General features: G+C 37.9%; 1 protein-coding gene across 6 annotated transcripts in view; it reads left to right on the top strand.

Annotated features, from left to right (window-relative positions):
• The window catches only part of gbf1 (golgi brefeldin A resistant guanine nucleotide exchange factor 1), a 203183-nt gene that overhangs the window by 89277 nt on the left and 97668 nt on the right, over nucleotides 1–16238 (top strand). The window lies entirely within an intron of this gene.

Below are 16238 nucleotides of genomic sequence, written 5' to 3'. Positions count from 1 at the left end.
TGAGCAGAAGACAGTCCTTCAGTTCTTCAACGAATCATCCCATCTTGGGCTTTTGAGAATAATAGTAAAAATATCTCTTAATTTGTGTTTTAAAGATAAGCTCCATGGCCTGGTTGGATTCCTTCTGCCAAAGCAGCATTTATTTCTTGCCACCTCTTGAAAAACACCTCCCAAATTTAAAGATGAAAGTTTGCAGGATTTTTATTTATTCTTCATGGAATGTGGCTATTGTGAAGCTAATCAGTTTCCAGATCATTGTTTGGGAAATTTTCACAGATGCTTTTTCCTTTTAATAGCAATGAATAATTCTCTCATTGCTAGCGACATAAATTCAGACGAAAGGGATCCTTTCACTGCAAGCAAAAGAAATATGCTCAAGCCTCGCAACTTTTTTGATTTACCCAGAAACATGGAGAGCCTGTAGTTCCCTGATCAGAGATGAATTTTCCAGGATATATTTTACCCCTTGTTGGCCCTTGCTATTTCTCTTTTTCATTGACCATGATTTTTAAATGAGTTGCTAATAAAACTGCCAATGCTGGAAATCAGAAACAAAAAGCAAAAATGTGGAATGCCTGTGTGCCAGCAGGTCTAACAGTTCCAGTGAAGAGAAACACAGCATTTTGTAGAGTACTGTAACTGTCTATAACAATGCTGCCCCCGCATTGCTGGAACCTATTCAATTGAGTACCATTCAAAAGCATGTTCCTCCTTCATGATTTCGCAAGGTTTTGTGGGAACATAACCCCTGCGAACGGCAGGACTTTACTGTACTTCCTTTTTAAATTCAGAATTGTATACCTATCTTTGGATAAAATGGTCTATGCGGTTGATGAACATTAGAATAGCCGAATATGACTCGGTCTCTGTTGTCCTTGCCACTTATGCAGAAATTTCTCTACTCCTGTTCCTAATTTGCTAATGGCACAGTTAAGAGGGCAAGTTGCAGGTGTGAAGCCGCGGCACTTCTTTATTTCGTTTTGACCTAGTTTGAATTACTCCCACTTTCAGCTGAGTGGCCTGAACTTCATGCTTCTCCATAGTCAATAACTACTGGTCCACATTGCTTCACTAGGTGATTGTTTAAAATGCACATGATCACCAGAAAAAATACATTGGATATGCTTACTATTATTTGAGATAATTTCCCAGAATTTTTTTTGGAAAGAAGTTTTGCTTTTGTTCTGTGTAGCTTTTCAACTACCTGATTTATAGTTATGCAATTCTGAAATAGGACATTAGTGCTTTGACATAGGGCACAGAGGTTTCCTCAACATTTTATGTAGCTTGATGTTATTGCTGGCAGCTTAGACAATGGGTCAAATAGAAAATGAACTACTTATATTACTATTAAATATTCACTTTTGTACCTTCCCCTTTTTGGAGGGGAAGATGGGGAGAATAGTAAGAAACTTCACATTCAAGGCATTGAATGGTGCGCTTTTCTTCAAACTAAATGTTTTAGTGTGGATTTTAATTGTCAAAAAATACTTTCAGTAAATTTGCACAAGGCTATTTCAATTTACAATGACATTTACTTGTCTGTGTGTGTTTTTCTTCTCATCACATTTGAAGCACTTTCACAACCCCCAGATGGGGATCAGCTGATTTGCTTTGGTTTCAGTGGAAGAAGTTTGGATTTTTTTGAACCTGCAATATAAAAAGTGTTTTTCTAAAAGACATGTTGCGAGAAACCAGATATTATAAAGCTGCATATAGAATCAAAGCACCATACATGGATCCAGATAGCGAATTTTGGAGGAAGAAGGAAAAACCTAATTTGTTCACTCAGGAAACCAATGAAGTGATGAAGAAAGACTTGATTGAACTGCTTAGGTGATTGTACAGAGCAGTTGAATATTTAAAAATTTCCTGAAGAACTGCTGTTCTGGAAGTCAACACTCTGATTTACTGTTTTGACTTGCTGAGGCAACTGTGGAGAGGTAGGACAGGACAATACTGTTTTTGAACATGAAAAAATTGAAGAACAGAAAAAGACCAACTGGCTCATCCAGTCTGTCCCAGACTTTGATGTAACTAATGCATGCTTTGACCTTCCACCCCACCAATTCCCAAACAACCAGCCACATGATTTTTAAGGCAGGAAAAAAATTGAGAGAAGTGTACCGAGTTGCCTTTTAAATATTTCCCGTGGATTTGGGCTGCACGAGCTATCAATTTATTCCATCGATGATTGAAAAGAAATCCCACCTTGTGTGCTACGTAACCCTGATCCTTCCTTAGCCACATAACATAATTAGCTTGGCCACGTGGACTGAATCTAATCCTTTCATTTGTTTACAGAGACAAAGAATTCACAAAAAAGTTATGTGATGTCTTTGGAATGGGTCAAAATGAAAACTGTGATCTGAATTGGATCAAATGTATGGTTTTCTTCAAATTAGGCCAACTGAAATTAATTTTGAGTTATAAAACTTCCCTTCTGTACTTGTTTCTTGTAATGACCTTTTTGCAGTAAACAAATATCAAATACCATCATATTAAGGCCAAAGTTGTTTTCAAACAGCAAGTTTTCAAACATAAACTTTCATCTTCCTGTAAAGCTGAATTATCACTGGTTGAAAAGTGCATTCTCCTTTAGATACACTTTATTTTGTACTTTTGCTGGGTGATTGTTTACAGTGTTTTGTAAATATTACTTTTTACACAGGTCTGGGAAATTTTAAGGGGCACTCTGAAATCAAATGTTTTTTTCGTGAGTTTCCATGGAAAACTCCAGCATGTTCCTTTAATACCAGGAGAAGTACAAAAGGGCAAAAAGGTTTTACATTTGTTTGAACCCTCTCTTCCAGTTTAAATTTTAAATACACAGTGGAATCTCCATGCAGTGGAGTGAAGAGGCTGGCCAAAAATAACAATATGTGGAGACTTAAAAATATTTGGAATTTTTCCTTCCCTTTTTCTCCAGTTAGCTGCTGTTCCTCCTTGTCTGACACAACTGATATTTGACTGATGTGATGGCCCAGCTCTCCCACGATAAGTGGGGCAATAGATCTCATTACTGTCCAGCTCTGACCTGCTGCTGCATTTAACTCCTAATCAGCATACAAGCACACAAACAAATGCAGAATAGTAATTGCTCTCTGTACCTTCTGCATTTGTTTGTGTGGATTTAGTGGGGCCCCAGTGGCATTGGGATCTTGGTACTGCTCACTCTTTTGCTGGGCTTATTTTAAATCATGAAGAACCGATAAGTGGATCATAAATTATTTTGATGTTTCAAAGAAAAAAATCAGCAATATTTTATGGAGGAGGCTAGGATTTGGTCAAATGTTTTTGTCCAGTAAGGCATAGAATATGTCAGGGCACCATTTTGCGTGTGTGTATATATTTCTGTGTGTGTGCAATCAGCATTTGCACATCTCCCGTGGCATTGCTTATGTTAAAAGCTGAATGGCAAATTGTTTTGTAATGGAAGGAGCATAATTTGTTACTCTGTTGCCTTGCTCTGTTTAAACTGGCTTTTCCCTTTAAAGGCTAATTGTTGTAAATGAAGAAATCCTGGAATCAGTCAAAGTTTAATGGTCTTTTAGGAACTGAATTTTCAGATTGGGATGTATTAATTTCCAAGCAGCAAGCACAACAAACTGTACTGTGTCTTCATTAATATGCTCTCCCAAAGCGTGTGCTCCTCAAAATTCACTGTTATCTCTCAGGGCCATGTTGCTGTTGTAAATGTTGCTGAGAAGTGTCTCTTCTTCAGCAAAAACATTCATTTTAATTTTACATGCAGTGGTTACTATATTACTTTAGTGGTACTGTTTCAGCATAATATGATTCTGAATATCTCCTTCAGATTGAGCCACTGGGGACTCGTTTGTTGAAGGATAATGTACTGTACAGTGCTGCCAGCCATCACTAATCCCCGTTGAGGAATGTTGAGTTATGAAGCCCAATTCCATCATTTTTTGTGTGTATAATAGTTTGTTTTGTCTTTAATCTATCTCTTTTTAATCAGTGTAGATTTTTTTTTAAATTAGAAGTTTAAATTAAGGACATTAACTAAAACTGGGCTTCATTTACATTATTTGTAATAATTTCAATCTTGGGTGCAGATCTTGGGTTTACACTAGGATAAAATCTATAGTTACTGAAAGATTGGAATACTTTGCTTGAATTTCTCCATTTTCTATTCAAAAATGGCACAATAACATAAATAAAATGTTTGTTTCAATGAGGCCTTCTTCATGAGGTGGTCCTCGTGCATCTGGTAATATGAAAGCAGTATGTTGGAATAATTTGAAAGATTTATTGGAAGGAGGGCTAAGGTTTTGGTCAACAAACTTGATTAAATAATTATTGCAACCAAGAAGTGGAAAAGAAGTAATATTCAGGATAAAAAAAAAGATATGATTATAGAAGGTTCAGATAAAAAGGTGTTGAAAAGTAAGTGGAAACATTCTGATGCCAAACCAAGGAGTATTGAAAATAAACTATTAGATGAGAGGCATGTGCAACTTGTGAAACCAATGCTTTTGGCAGAAACGTTGCTCCAAGCAGATGATGGGTAAGAGGTAAAGCTCTAAAGTGTAGAATAAGAAAATATCTTTCTAGTAAGAAAAAAAGAAAACTGAACGTTTCCTCAGATGATGGAAAGGAAATATATTCTTGAGAAAAATGTAGCTAATTCATCTCTTCGAGGTTCTACCTATTCAACTATTGCTTTAAAATTGTGTGAATACGATTTTCTCAGTGTGTGGTTACAGCTCTTGTCCACGCCAATGACGAGAACAAATGGTTCACTGAAATCAAATAAAATTTTCTTAGACTTGAAAAGCTTGAGGGTTACTTTATAGTTTCGAAAACTAAGGATGCTTTTACACTATTTCTGTCCTTTTGCAGATTATATAAACGGGATAATTGGAAATCGGGTTTCTACAGTTAGTTGGAGCTATTGTACGATGATACTGATTAGAGAAGCACAAAACTAAACCATTGGCTGAGAGGCATATGCAGCTTGTGAAACCTGTATTTGTGAAACCTGTATCACTTGTGTAGCGAATGCCCCTGTCATTGAACCAAAGGACGTGTCTCAGTCCCTAGCACTGTAATAACTTGTGACCTTGTTCAGTGCCTTGGTTCAGTGGGTAACCCTGTCAGAAGGTTGTGGTTTCTAGATTCCCTGCAGAAACTTTAGCACATAATCTAGACTCACACTTTAGTGCAACATTGAGGTGGTGCTCCATTGTTGGTGCTGTTGTCTTTTGGATGATATCTTAAATCAAAGCCCTGTTTCTTGGATGTAAAAGATTGCATTACATTTTTCAAAGAAGAGTTCTCCTGATGTCTGGCCAAATCCCTTATTCAAAATCACTGGAAAAAAAAATCACTTGGTAATTTATTTCATGACTCTGTGGACCTTGCTGTGCACAAATTTGCTGCTTAGTTTGACCACATTTCAGAAGTATTCATTGACAGTAAAGTTCCCTGGGGTGCCTTGACATGTGAAAGGTGCTTTATAAAATGTAAAATTATTTCCTCCCTTGTTCAGTGGCAAAAGTAAGATTTCTATAAATCTATTGCCATTGAAGTTTCCAGTGAAGTGAGAGTGCTTGTAGTAATGCTTAACTCACTTTTCCTATGTTGTCCATTTCTTGGCTCAGCATTTGATTGGTTCCGTTCATCACGTTTTGCATCAATATGTATTCTTTTACTCCGCTTTGTTGCAATAGCTTTATTTAGCTGAAGACAATACTGATTTCTTTTTTACAACTTGTCATTGTAGAACGATACACCACAGAAGGAGACCATTCACCTCATCGTGCTTGTGTCAGCTCTATAATAGAGCTATCAAATTAGTCCCACTCCCCTGCTCTTTCTCCCATGGTCCTGCATTTTTTCTTTTTGAGTGTCTATCTAATTCTCTTTTCAATGTTACTGTTGAATCCATTTTTACCACCCTTTTAGGCCCTACATTCCAGATAGCAACAACTCACTGTTTATTTTTTCTTTCCTCATCTCACCTCTGGTTCTTTTGCCGGAGGCCTTAAATCTGTGCCATCTGGGTATTGACCCTCCTGCCATTGGTACCAATTTTTCCGTATTAATCAAAATAATTCAAAATAACCTCTGTACCAAACTTTCTCTTAACCTTAACAAAAACAGAATTACCTGGAAAAACTCAGCAGGTCTGGCAGCATCGGCGGAGAAGAAAAAAGTTGACGCTTCGAGTCCTCATGACCCTTCAACAGAACTTAACCTTTTCTGTTCTAAGGAGAACAACCTCAATTGCCCAAAACATTTTAATCTTAGGAGTCCCGCTGCCATTTTTGTATTGCACTGATGGAATTCTCATTGTATTTCAAAGCTGAATAAGGAACAATACTGAACTATCACCTGTCGGTATGTTTTTATGCCATTTTTGAAAGATTTTCAACTGTTGCTTTAAAAGTTTCCAACCCAACCTATTTCTCTGATCTCATGTGACTCAGAAAAGTTTTTTTATTTACTGTTGAGGGTTCAACCCCCTTTGTTGTTTGGAATTTGAATAGTGCTTGCTCTGGGAAAGGAGACGATCTTTTATGCAGCAGAGTGAGGTTAGATCAGCTGGCTGCCCAGGGCACAAATGTCTTAAAGAAGCTGTTCAGTATGATTATTCTTGTGGGTTGACAGCTGTTCCTATTTGGTCTTTGGATTTAGGTAATCTGCTGTTCTTCCGAGTTTCATACCTTCAGCATGCAACAGGATATTATTTGTCATCCACTGCGGGAAATCCCAAAGGGGTCACTTTCTTAAAAAGTTCCCTCTTTTAGTAGTCATGTGATAGTGGCCTTGGTAGTGATTAAATAGTCTAGGTCGACCAGCCAGCAGCTAATAGTGAGCGGAGGTGAAGTTCACTCCCTTTGGATTCATATGCAGGAAGATTTATGTGGTATTCGTAGAGTGTGGCTTTTTGGAGAATAGTATAGGGTAAAAGACTGGCATAATAGATACTCAAAGTGGATTGTTTTCTTGCAAGGGGATGTTCCAGTTTACAGGCCCTGTGTTTTTCATTCAGACCAAAGCGTCTTCACATGTGTCAAGAAAATACTAATTGTGATAATGCTCTGGACTTTCTGTTCCAAGAACAGTCAGTTCTTGCACACTGACCCTCAGATCTTCAAACTGATTACATTTCTCTTGAAAGGATCAGTCTAGAATACCCAGTTCTTTAGCAGCCAATGGTAGAAGTGTTATTGGCAGCTAGGAAAGTTTCTACTCAGAAAACTTGCCAAACTACATGGAAGCATCTTGCTATTGATGTCATGAATGTGACTTCGATTCGTATGATGTGCTTGTTGACATTTAACTGTCAGTAGCTATTGGAGGACTTTTCTTGAGTTTGCTCAGAATGCAAATAAGTGGTGGTTTGTTTCATCCTGTCACTTGCCTGTTGCATTGGTGGAGCGTCATTCCATTGAATCCCCAAATATGAGAGATTCATCAGCTCAACTTTATTTGCACTGTAACATGGAAGAGGACACGTGCTTTGACTGAACATTACTGTCTTACCTTGGCAGCTCAAGAAATTGGTCCTTGGAAACCTGGAATATTTTGCTGTACTCTTGTATATATGGAGGTTCAACAAATTATCTCTACATATTATGATTAATCGAGTGAAGTTCTCTCTCTACACAAAAATCTCCCTACCTGCCTCACTTTTTTAACCTTTCATGGATTTGAGTTTCAAGAAAATGTTTGTTGTTTAGTATTTTTTGAATTTTGTCACTGCCTCCTCTTGGGTGAAGTTCAGTATGAGATGGTGAGAATATGTAGACAATATTTTTGTGCAGTGTAGAAGGGGAAAGCAAGTTGATCGCAAATGGAGAAGATTTTTAAAAAGTATTCCCAAATGATTTGTCTCCTGACGAATAGCTTACATTCATCCAATTGTACATGGAAGTAGCACTTCAATCAGAGAATGAGAAAGATGATAATTAAAGGTAAGTCACCTAACATTTCTTTTTGCTCTTTTATTCTTAAACATATCATCCATTTTTAAGCTTTTTATTTCTTTTTGCATTCCCTTAATTGTCCCTTCTATGCTTTTTCCCTCTCTGAATTTTATTCCTTGCTCTTTTTGTGCTTAGTGCGACACCCCTGATTAGTCTGAGAACTACAACAATTGCTGTTGCTACTCCGACTTCCCAGTAACATCACTGTTCAGACATACAAACTGTAACCCATATGTTTGCCATTGTAATACTGTATTAATGCAGCTTAACTTTTTTTACCATTTTGCAAAATGAATGCTTAATTTTGACAATTGAGCATTGGTTGAATAAAGCAGGCACTGTTTCTTGCGCAATGAACCTAAAGTCTGTCCCCTCTTGGTTCCACACAGGCATGCATAGCTTCAAGCCAGAATGTCTGACCTCATAAATTTCAGTTAAAGTCTCGATGGATATGTGGCTAAATAACCAGATTTGACTGAAAATATGAAAAAAGGTGTCTGTGGACACATTTCTTAAAACCATTGGTTTCCTAACATTTATTCAGCACATCAATCATTTTACTTGGGACAGTATTTTTGTGTATTCCACAGGGCATTGGTATTTGAAGCTGCACATGCTTAGCATAAGGTTGATATTCTTTACAACATTACATACTTGGCATAAACTTTAATGCAATTTGACAAAGACTTTACAAAGCAGTTTATCATTTCAGATACATTTATTTTTTAATTGAAGAATATTCTCACTAACATGAAAGATTTCAAAAGGTTTCCCTCGTTTGTTCATGTAAAACTAACTTGCCTTCAGATGAAGACATAATAAAAGTAACTCAGTCTTAAATCAGTTTTCCTCCAGGGAAAACCAAGACCAAAGATTAAACAAAACATTCTGATGGTCAGGGAATTTTGTCATATCCAAACATACAGGCCCTTTTTACCAATTGTAATTGGCAACCTTCTGTTTTGTGAGATGATGGTTTGCATGTGGTGGTCAATTCTGTATTCAGCATCACCTAGTGTGGTTCAGGAGCCCCACTCTGGCATGGCAGTCCCTGCTGTAGAGGGAGAGAGTGGGCTGAGATAGTACAGGATTTGCTGGCATCTGTTTTCTCTGCGCCCTTTTCTCAGCTAGCTAAAATTTCTGTTTCTGCTTGCCTTTCCAAAGCCCCTCCAAACAGCCAACCTCCAGAGGCTCTAGAGGCCTTTATACCAACAGTAAGTTGAATGTCAGAATTTAGTCCAAAAACTCAACATAGGCAGATTTTGTTGTTGGTTGGAATGATGAGATAGAGCGTTGGAGTATTGTATTTTTAAAGCCATATTTTATTATAAGTTTTAATTTTGTAGTTGAAAAAAATATCCAAACAGCAACCTAATGTTTTACCCTTGCTTGTATATAGTGCCACCTATAGGCTAACTGAAATAATTTCTGACAGTGTATTTTGGCACCTTATCTGAAATTAGAGGAAAATTTAAGGTCAATTACGTTTTCCCTATAAATAGTTTTCACATATTCACTAACTTTTTTCGGACACTTCATAACATTTTGGAAAATCATTGCCCAGTCACTGAAATTGTCTTTTTTTACCACCAATATTTCATGAGATTTTTGTTAAATTTAAAATATTTTTAGTAAACTTTTCCATTGATTGTGATACTTTGCCTATGAAAATTCTCACTGAAAATGTACTGACTCACTTAAGAGAGAGTAATGCAGAACAAAGTTGTTTTCTAACCACATTTTGCTGCCGTAACTGGCTTTGAACAAGTTCTAAGTATCTGGGTTTACAGAGAACAGGAAATGCACATGAAAAGATTAATATGGACAGACAATGTCAGTATACTTTTGGTTTATATAATTCACTTAACATATAAGTGCCTCTTGTTAAATACAAATGTGCCTTAAAAATACTAGTCAAAAAGGAAAACGTAGGAATTCAATATGGGTTTGAAATGAAGTTTGAAAGCAACAGGGAACAAAGGAAATCAGATGATAGGGCCAAGTTGTTCTTAGATTTGAAGTGCAGTCAATCTTTCAAACCCCTGTTTCTGCAGAAATGTTTAGTGCTCACCTGACTTCATTTACTTCTATGGCTTTCGCTTGTGATTTTCTTTTCCCTATATGATTTGAACCCTTGTATGTATTAATTCTCCCTGTTTGGCTGTACTTAGTATGTGTTTCCTATACTTGAAATCCTTTGTCATGGATTAGCAACATGATTACAAAATTGGCTGAGTGACAGGAAACAGAGTAGTGGTTAACAGTTGTTTTTCAGATTGGAGGATGATTTATAGTGCAGTTCCCCAGGGGTTGGTGTTAGGACCTCTGATCTTCCTGTTATATATTAATGACCTAGACCTTGGTGTACAGGACACGATTTCAAAATTAGCAGATGATACAAGACTTGAAAGTGTTGTGAATTGTGAGAAGGATAGTGTAGAACTTCAAAAGGACAGGTTGATGGAATGGGTGGACAAGGGCAGATGAAATTATAATGTAGAAAAGTGTAAACTGATTCATTTAGTAGGAAGAAGGTGGAGAGATAATATAAGATAAAGGCTACAATTCTAAAGGGGATGTGGGAGAAGAGGGACTTGTGTATATAAGCACAGGTTGCATGTGTAGTTAATAAAGCATATGGCATCCTGGGCTTTATCAATAGGGGCATAGTACACAAAAGCAAGGAAATTATGTTAAACCTGGGTAAAATACTTGTTTGGCCTCAGCTGGAGTATTGCATTCATTTCTGGAGTGCCACACTTCAGGAAGGATGTGAAGGCATTAGAGCGAGTGCAGAAAAGATTCACGAGAATGGTTCCAAGGAGGAGGACTTCAGTTACATAGTTTGGAGGCGTTGGATTTGTTCTCCTCAGAAGAGAAGATTGAGGGGAGATTTGACAGAGATATTCAAAATCATGAGGGGTCTGGACGGAGTAGATAGGGAGAAACTTGTTCCCATTGGTGAAATGATCGAGAACCAGAGGTGTGTATTTAGGTAATTGGCAAAAGAAGCAATGACAACACAAGGAAAGCTTTGTCATGCAGTGAGTGGTTAGGATCTGCAGTGTACTGCCTGGGAGTGCGATGGAGGCAGGTTCAATTGAAGCATTCAAGAGGGAATTGAATTATTCTCTGTAAAGGAAGAATGTGCCGGGCTACAGGGAGAAGGAGGGGGAGTGGCACTAGAGAAATTGCTCCTTCAAAGAGCCAGCATAGACATGGTGAGCTGAATGACTGCCTTCTGTGCTGTAACCATTCTATGATTCTATGGGAAGAATTTTCCTGTTGGCGAGTGGGACACGGTGACATTGGATGGGTGTCCCAACCTCACTGCACGTCATTTAGATTGTCAGTTCGGCAGGCGCATGGTCACGTCAGCTGCTTGCCCGCCGAACCATCAAAGGCCTTTTAAGGCCATTAACAAAGTAATTAAAGTTGTTAAAAATGCTGCCCATCCAACCTTATGGTTGACAGGCAGACAAAGAGCCCAGGCGGCCTTTGCATTTCTCATGAAACCTCATCCACGGGTGGGATGAGGTTTCATGAAGGGTTTATTATTTAAATAAAATTTTTTGTAAAAATTAATGGACCTGTCCCAGCTCGTGACAGTTTCACTTGTGGGGACATGTCCTTAAAATCTTTTTTCACCTTTATTAAATATTCCAGAACTTAAACTGGTCTCCCTGAGGCACCTCCATGCCTCAGGGAGATTTCTGCGCTCTATTGCGCACATGCACGAAAGAGCGCAGACCCCCAACTCGGGGAATTCCCTCTGCCTGCACAGGGAGCGCACAATGCTTCTGGGTGTGCGTCACGCTATGTGGGCCTTAATTGGCCTGCCCATGTAAAATGGTGGTGTGCACCTGATTGGGGGCACTGGTCGGGTTCGTGCTCGACAGGGGAAAATTCAGCCCTATTATTCATTGATCATTTCATTTTTTATAATCGTACAATCAACTTTATTCATGTCCTATGACTTTGGAATCTTTATTCACCCACCTTGATAACTAAGATCAAGCCCAAGCCCATTTTCCTGAATCTTTTTAAATTACTAAGATCTGCCATTATGAAAAGTGTAAATAATTATATCTGTCCCATAAAGTTCATCTGGCTGAATTACTATCTAGTACCATATAAAACAACAAAAATTTCTCGGTCTCACAAGCCTGCAGTGAGGAGATCTTAACCAGATATATCGTCCATCACCCCTCCCCATGTCCCAATATACTCTGTTCAAATCCTTGACCTCCTTTATAAGTTTCTCCCTGGCTTGCCCCATCTGCACCCCCCCTGCAGCACTTTGTTGAACATGCACTTTAAGATATGTTGATTGTGCACCCTGTGCAAACTCAGTAATCCTATTTTTGTTGCGATTCCTCTGGCCACCTTAAATATTTCCCTAATTTCTCTCCTGTAGCTCAGTCTTGTTTTCTCTTGCATTAAGTGCCCTAGGGTGTTGAGTTATGTTAGAAGTGCCTCTACAAGTACACGATGTTATTATACAACTGAAGATATGAAACAATAGAGATATAAGATTTTGAAATGTGAGGCATTTACAGTGTAGTCCTTGAATGGGACTTAAATGGTGAGCGCTTCAACAGTGTGTTAAAATGAAGCAGTGTGTACTTGGACTGAAGTAACATTATAAAGAGAAATTTTCATTGTCCCAACCCAAGCCTTTTTTATTTTTTCCCAACGTGTTTTGCCTGAGAAGTTTGTATTTGATAAAGAATGAAATGATCTGAAATATAAAAATTGAGGAATAAAAAGTAAGATATTTGACTAAAAATTGTTCTCTAAAGCTCTGTGGACTATTGTGCAACGGCTTCCATACTCACTTACACAGCAACAGTGACTTTCCTTCAAGCGTATTTGATTTTTTGTGGAGCATTTTTGGCAAATATTGAAGCATGTGGTAAGATGTTGTATAAATATACATCTTCTTGATCTTTTCTCAATCCCTTTTCCTCTTGTCTATATTTTTATGAAATAAAAAAGTGTTTTAGCAACAGTATAATCAAAATTTTGAAATTGTAAACCAATGTTTAACTTTAGTCACTACATTTACGCTTGGATTCAATTAGCATTCCATTAAATAGGTTTCTCTTCCATCTTAAAGAACTGATGGACTTTATCGTTAAAATCTGTCACTTCACAAGTAATACTGGTTTGATTGCTTACTAAAGATTAAATGAACTTGCATTTTACTGTCACAAAACCAGAACACCAAGCAAATCCTGCTGCATCTGTGGAGAGAACAGAGGAATTGATGTTTCTGGGTTTGTTTCAGATTTCCAGTATCTTCAGTTTTTATACTTATTATTGGCATTTTGCTATGTTTGTTCCTTGCTGTGGAATATGAGAATCCTATAATGTGCTGACATTATTTGTTCAACGATAAACCTGATGATTTGAGTTTTAAAAAAAAAAATTGGCAGAAACTAATTTGTTGATGCAGCCATATAGCCCTTTGTACTGAACTCTTCTTCTGCAACCCAGTCTCCCTCTTTGTATTTCCCCTTGCCTCCACAGCAACCATCCCTTACCCCCATGCCTTGCTTTGACTGTTTCTTTTTCCCTCATTCCCCTCCCTTTCTCATCCTTCTCTGCTTGATTTGGTCACCTCAGTGTATCCTTTTTGAATTTAGAGGAAGCGAGGTAGCTCCAAGTTGAATTGATGTATTTCATTCACCCCCTACTTGGAAGTGAACCAGAAACTGCATTTGTGGACAACAAAATAGTGAATGAATGAACTGCTGGACCTTGAGTGATGGCATGACAGCAGTTAATCATAGTTTATGATCAGCATGGTGAAAACAGACACTTTGGAGCAAGTGGGACTAGTTTGTTTCTGAAACAGCACCTGTAATGTCAAGTTTTACTGATTAGCTTTCTTTCACTTCATTCAGCAATGGCTTTTGTGTAGTTCCAGACGCAAATAAAAAAGGAATTACTTCCAGAGATCAAGTGTCTCTACATGCCTATGTTGTAAAACCTTTAAATTCTTTAGTGCTTTTTGTAAAATTAACTTTTGATATTGTCTTTGTTCAATTTAGTTAGGACAGGGATTCAAACACAACACAGGCAAAAGACTACTGTAGCTTTTTTTAGCGTTAGATATCAACAGTAACACAATATGATATTGTAACAGAGCTTTTTTTGAGATATTGAATGATTCTGATTCTGTTTGCTCTCTTTCACATACAGCTGTCAGCTAATCTTATAGTAGGCATTTGCTAATGTTCATTTTGAGGGAACTCCTAGGGATCTTGCACCTCCTGTAAAGTTGAGTTCATCCAGAACTCTCTGCCCATACCCAAACTCCCACCAAGTCTCGTTCACCCACCACCCCCTGTGCTCTTTGGCTTCCTGTCTGGCATGCTCGTTCTAGTTTTCAAATCCTTCCATGGCCTCGGCCCACCCTATTTCTGTAACCTCCCACAACCATCTGGGACCTCTGTCCCCTTATACCAGGTCTCTTGCACAACACTGATTTTTATTGCTCCATTATTGATGGCTATACTTCAGTCATGTGGGTCCGAAATCCTGGAATTCCTGCCTTAAACCCCTCCATTTCTGTACCCCCCCTTTTCTTTTAAGACGCTTCTCAAAACCTACCTTTGTGACTAAGCTGATATCTCCTATGTGGCTCAAAGTAAAATTTTGTTTGTTAACACTCTTGTGAAGCACCTTGGATGTTTTACTGTGAAACGTGCAAGTTGCTGCTGTTGTAGGGAAGCACATAATTGAAGCTTGGTGATGACACTGGCTCTGTTCTTTTTTTCTCTCTGCTGCATCTGCTTCGTGCCTCCCTCCATCAACAGCACTGAGATTAGCAGCTCAGGAGCACAGTTGAAAAATTATTTTGCATTTATAAAGCACCATGTCTCGTTAGGCAAATATGTAAGTGCTCTGGACTGTGAATATTTTTTTTCTTGGAGCGTATTGACAATATTGTAATCCAAGATGGCCATGCTGCACCAGCATCAAACAGACTGTAGTGTGATGAGTAACCTACTCCTCTGTTTTTGGTTGAAGTAGGATGCCAGAAGTGCTATATGATTTTCAAATAGTGCCATGGGATCTTTAACATTCATCAGAACCACTAGACAGATGACTGGGCCTTGGTTTAATCTTCCACCCAAAGGCAGAATACACTTGGAGGTATTGGAGCGGGGAGTTGGTGCCCCATCATGTAATCTAGTTGGGTTTTATTTGTGACTTGAAGTTTGTTTTTAATACATTTGTAGAATTTCCATTTTCTTTCAATGATTTAACAGCAATGCCTTTAAGTGTACCTTACATCCTACAATCTGATAGCCACACACTTTCAAAAAACTCTGCCAAACAGTCTTGGAATTTACTGATATATCACCAAAGTTTTTGCAAATTTATTTACATTGCACAAAGAATTTCTGTCTGTACATTCTTTGGGTACATGATACAAAGAAAGTGACCACAAATCTGTTGCATTGAAAGATGGCCTAGTTAATGTAGAAGTTTGGTAATATTAGACAGAGAACTTTATAAGTGTTGATGAACTTGTCAGTATATTAGTCAGACCCAAGTAAATACCAGTGTGCATTTATGGAAGTGATATTTGCTGAGCAGAAAGCTGTAGTATGCTTTAGGCCATTTGGTTTGCAAAGGTTTAGAATCAGTAGTGGAATCGATTTTTGTGTTGTAAAATATGTAATCAAAGTAGTTTGGTCAAGTGATGAATCAGATTATAGGATTTAGGCATGGTAAACACACACTGCTGAGAGAGCTGGGTAGTTATTTAGCCAACTGGTTGAATCTGGTTTCTCTAGCTGCAGTTGAGTTTACTATAAATTTAGGGTTCTTTAGTGTAGCTAAAGCAGACAAATGCAGTTTTGGAACTGAGTACATGCATGGGAATTTGGTGAGTTGGGGAAAGAGGTGTTCCTTTCCTTTTACAATTTTTTTTAACCTATTTCACCCTGGAGGAATTGATTCTTTGTTTGGTGAGTATTGGTAAGTGGGTTAAGATTCCAGTCCTGAGGTTTAAAATAGGATATGAACTTGTGGTATAGTTAATAAGATATATAAAAAAAGGAAAATAAGTGTATAATAAAATTAATTAAAACATTTTAAGGATGACAGGACAGGTGATGTGTCAAGGCTGCAGGATGTGGGAGGAGGAAGGATCCAGTTGTGGTTTATGTAGGTATCAATGACATAGGTAGAACAAGGAAAGAAGTTCTGCATAGAGAATGAGGAGTTAGGCACTACATTAAAAAGCATAATGTCAAAGGTAATAAT

Source organism: Carcharodon carcharias, chromosome 28 (genome assembly GCF_017639515.1).
Source record: "Carcharodon carcharias isolate sCarCar2 chromosome 28, sCarCar2.pri, whole genome shotgun sequence".
In the NCBI taxonomy this organism is placed as follows: Eukaryota; Metazoa; Chordata; class Chondrichthyes; order Lamniformes; family Lamnidae; genus Carcharodon; species Carcharodon carcharias.
This window is presented reverse-complemented; position numbering and strand designations above follow the sequence as displayed.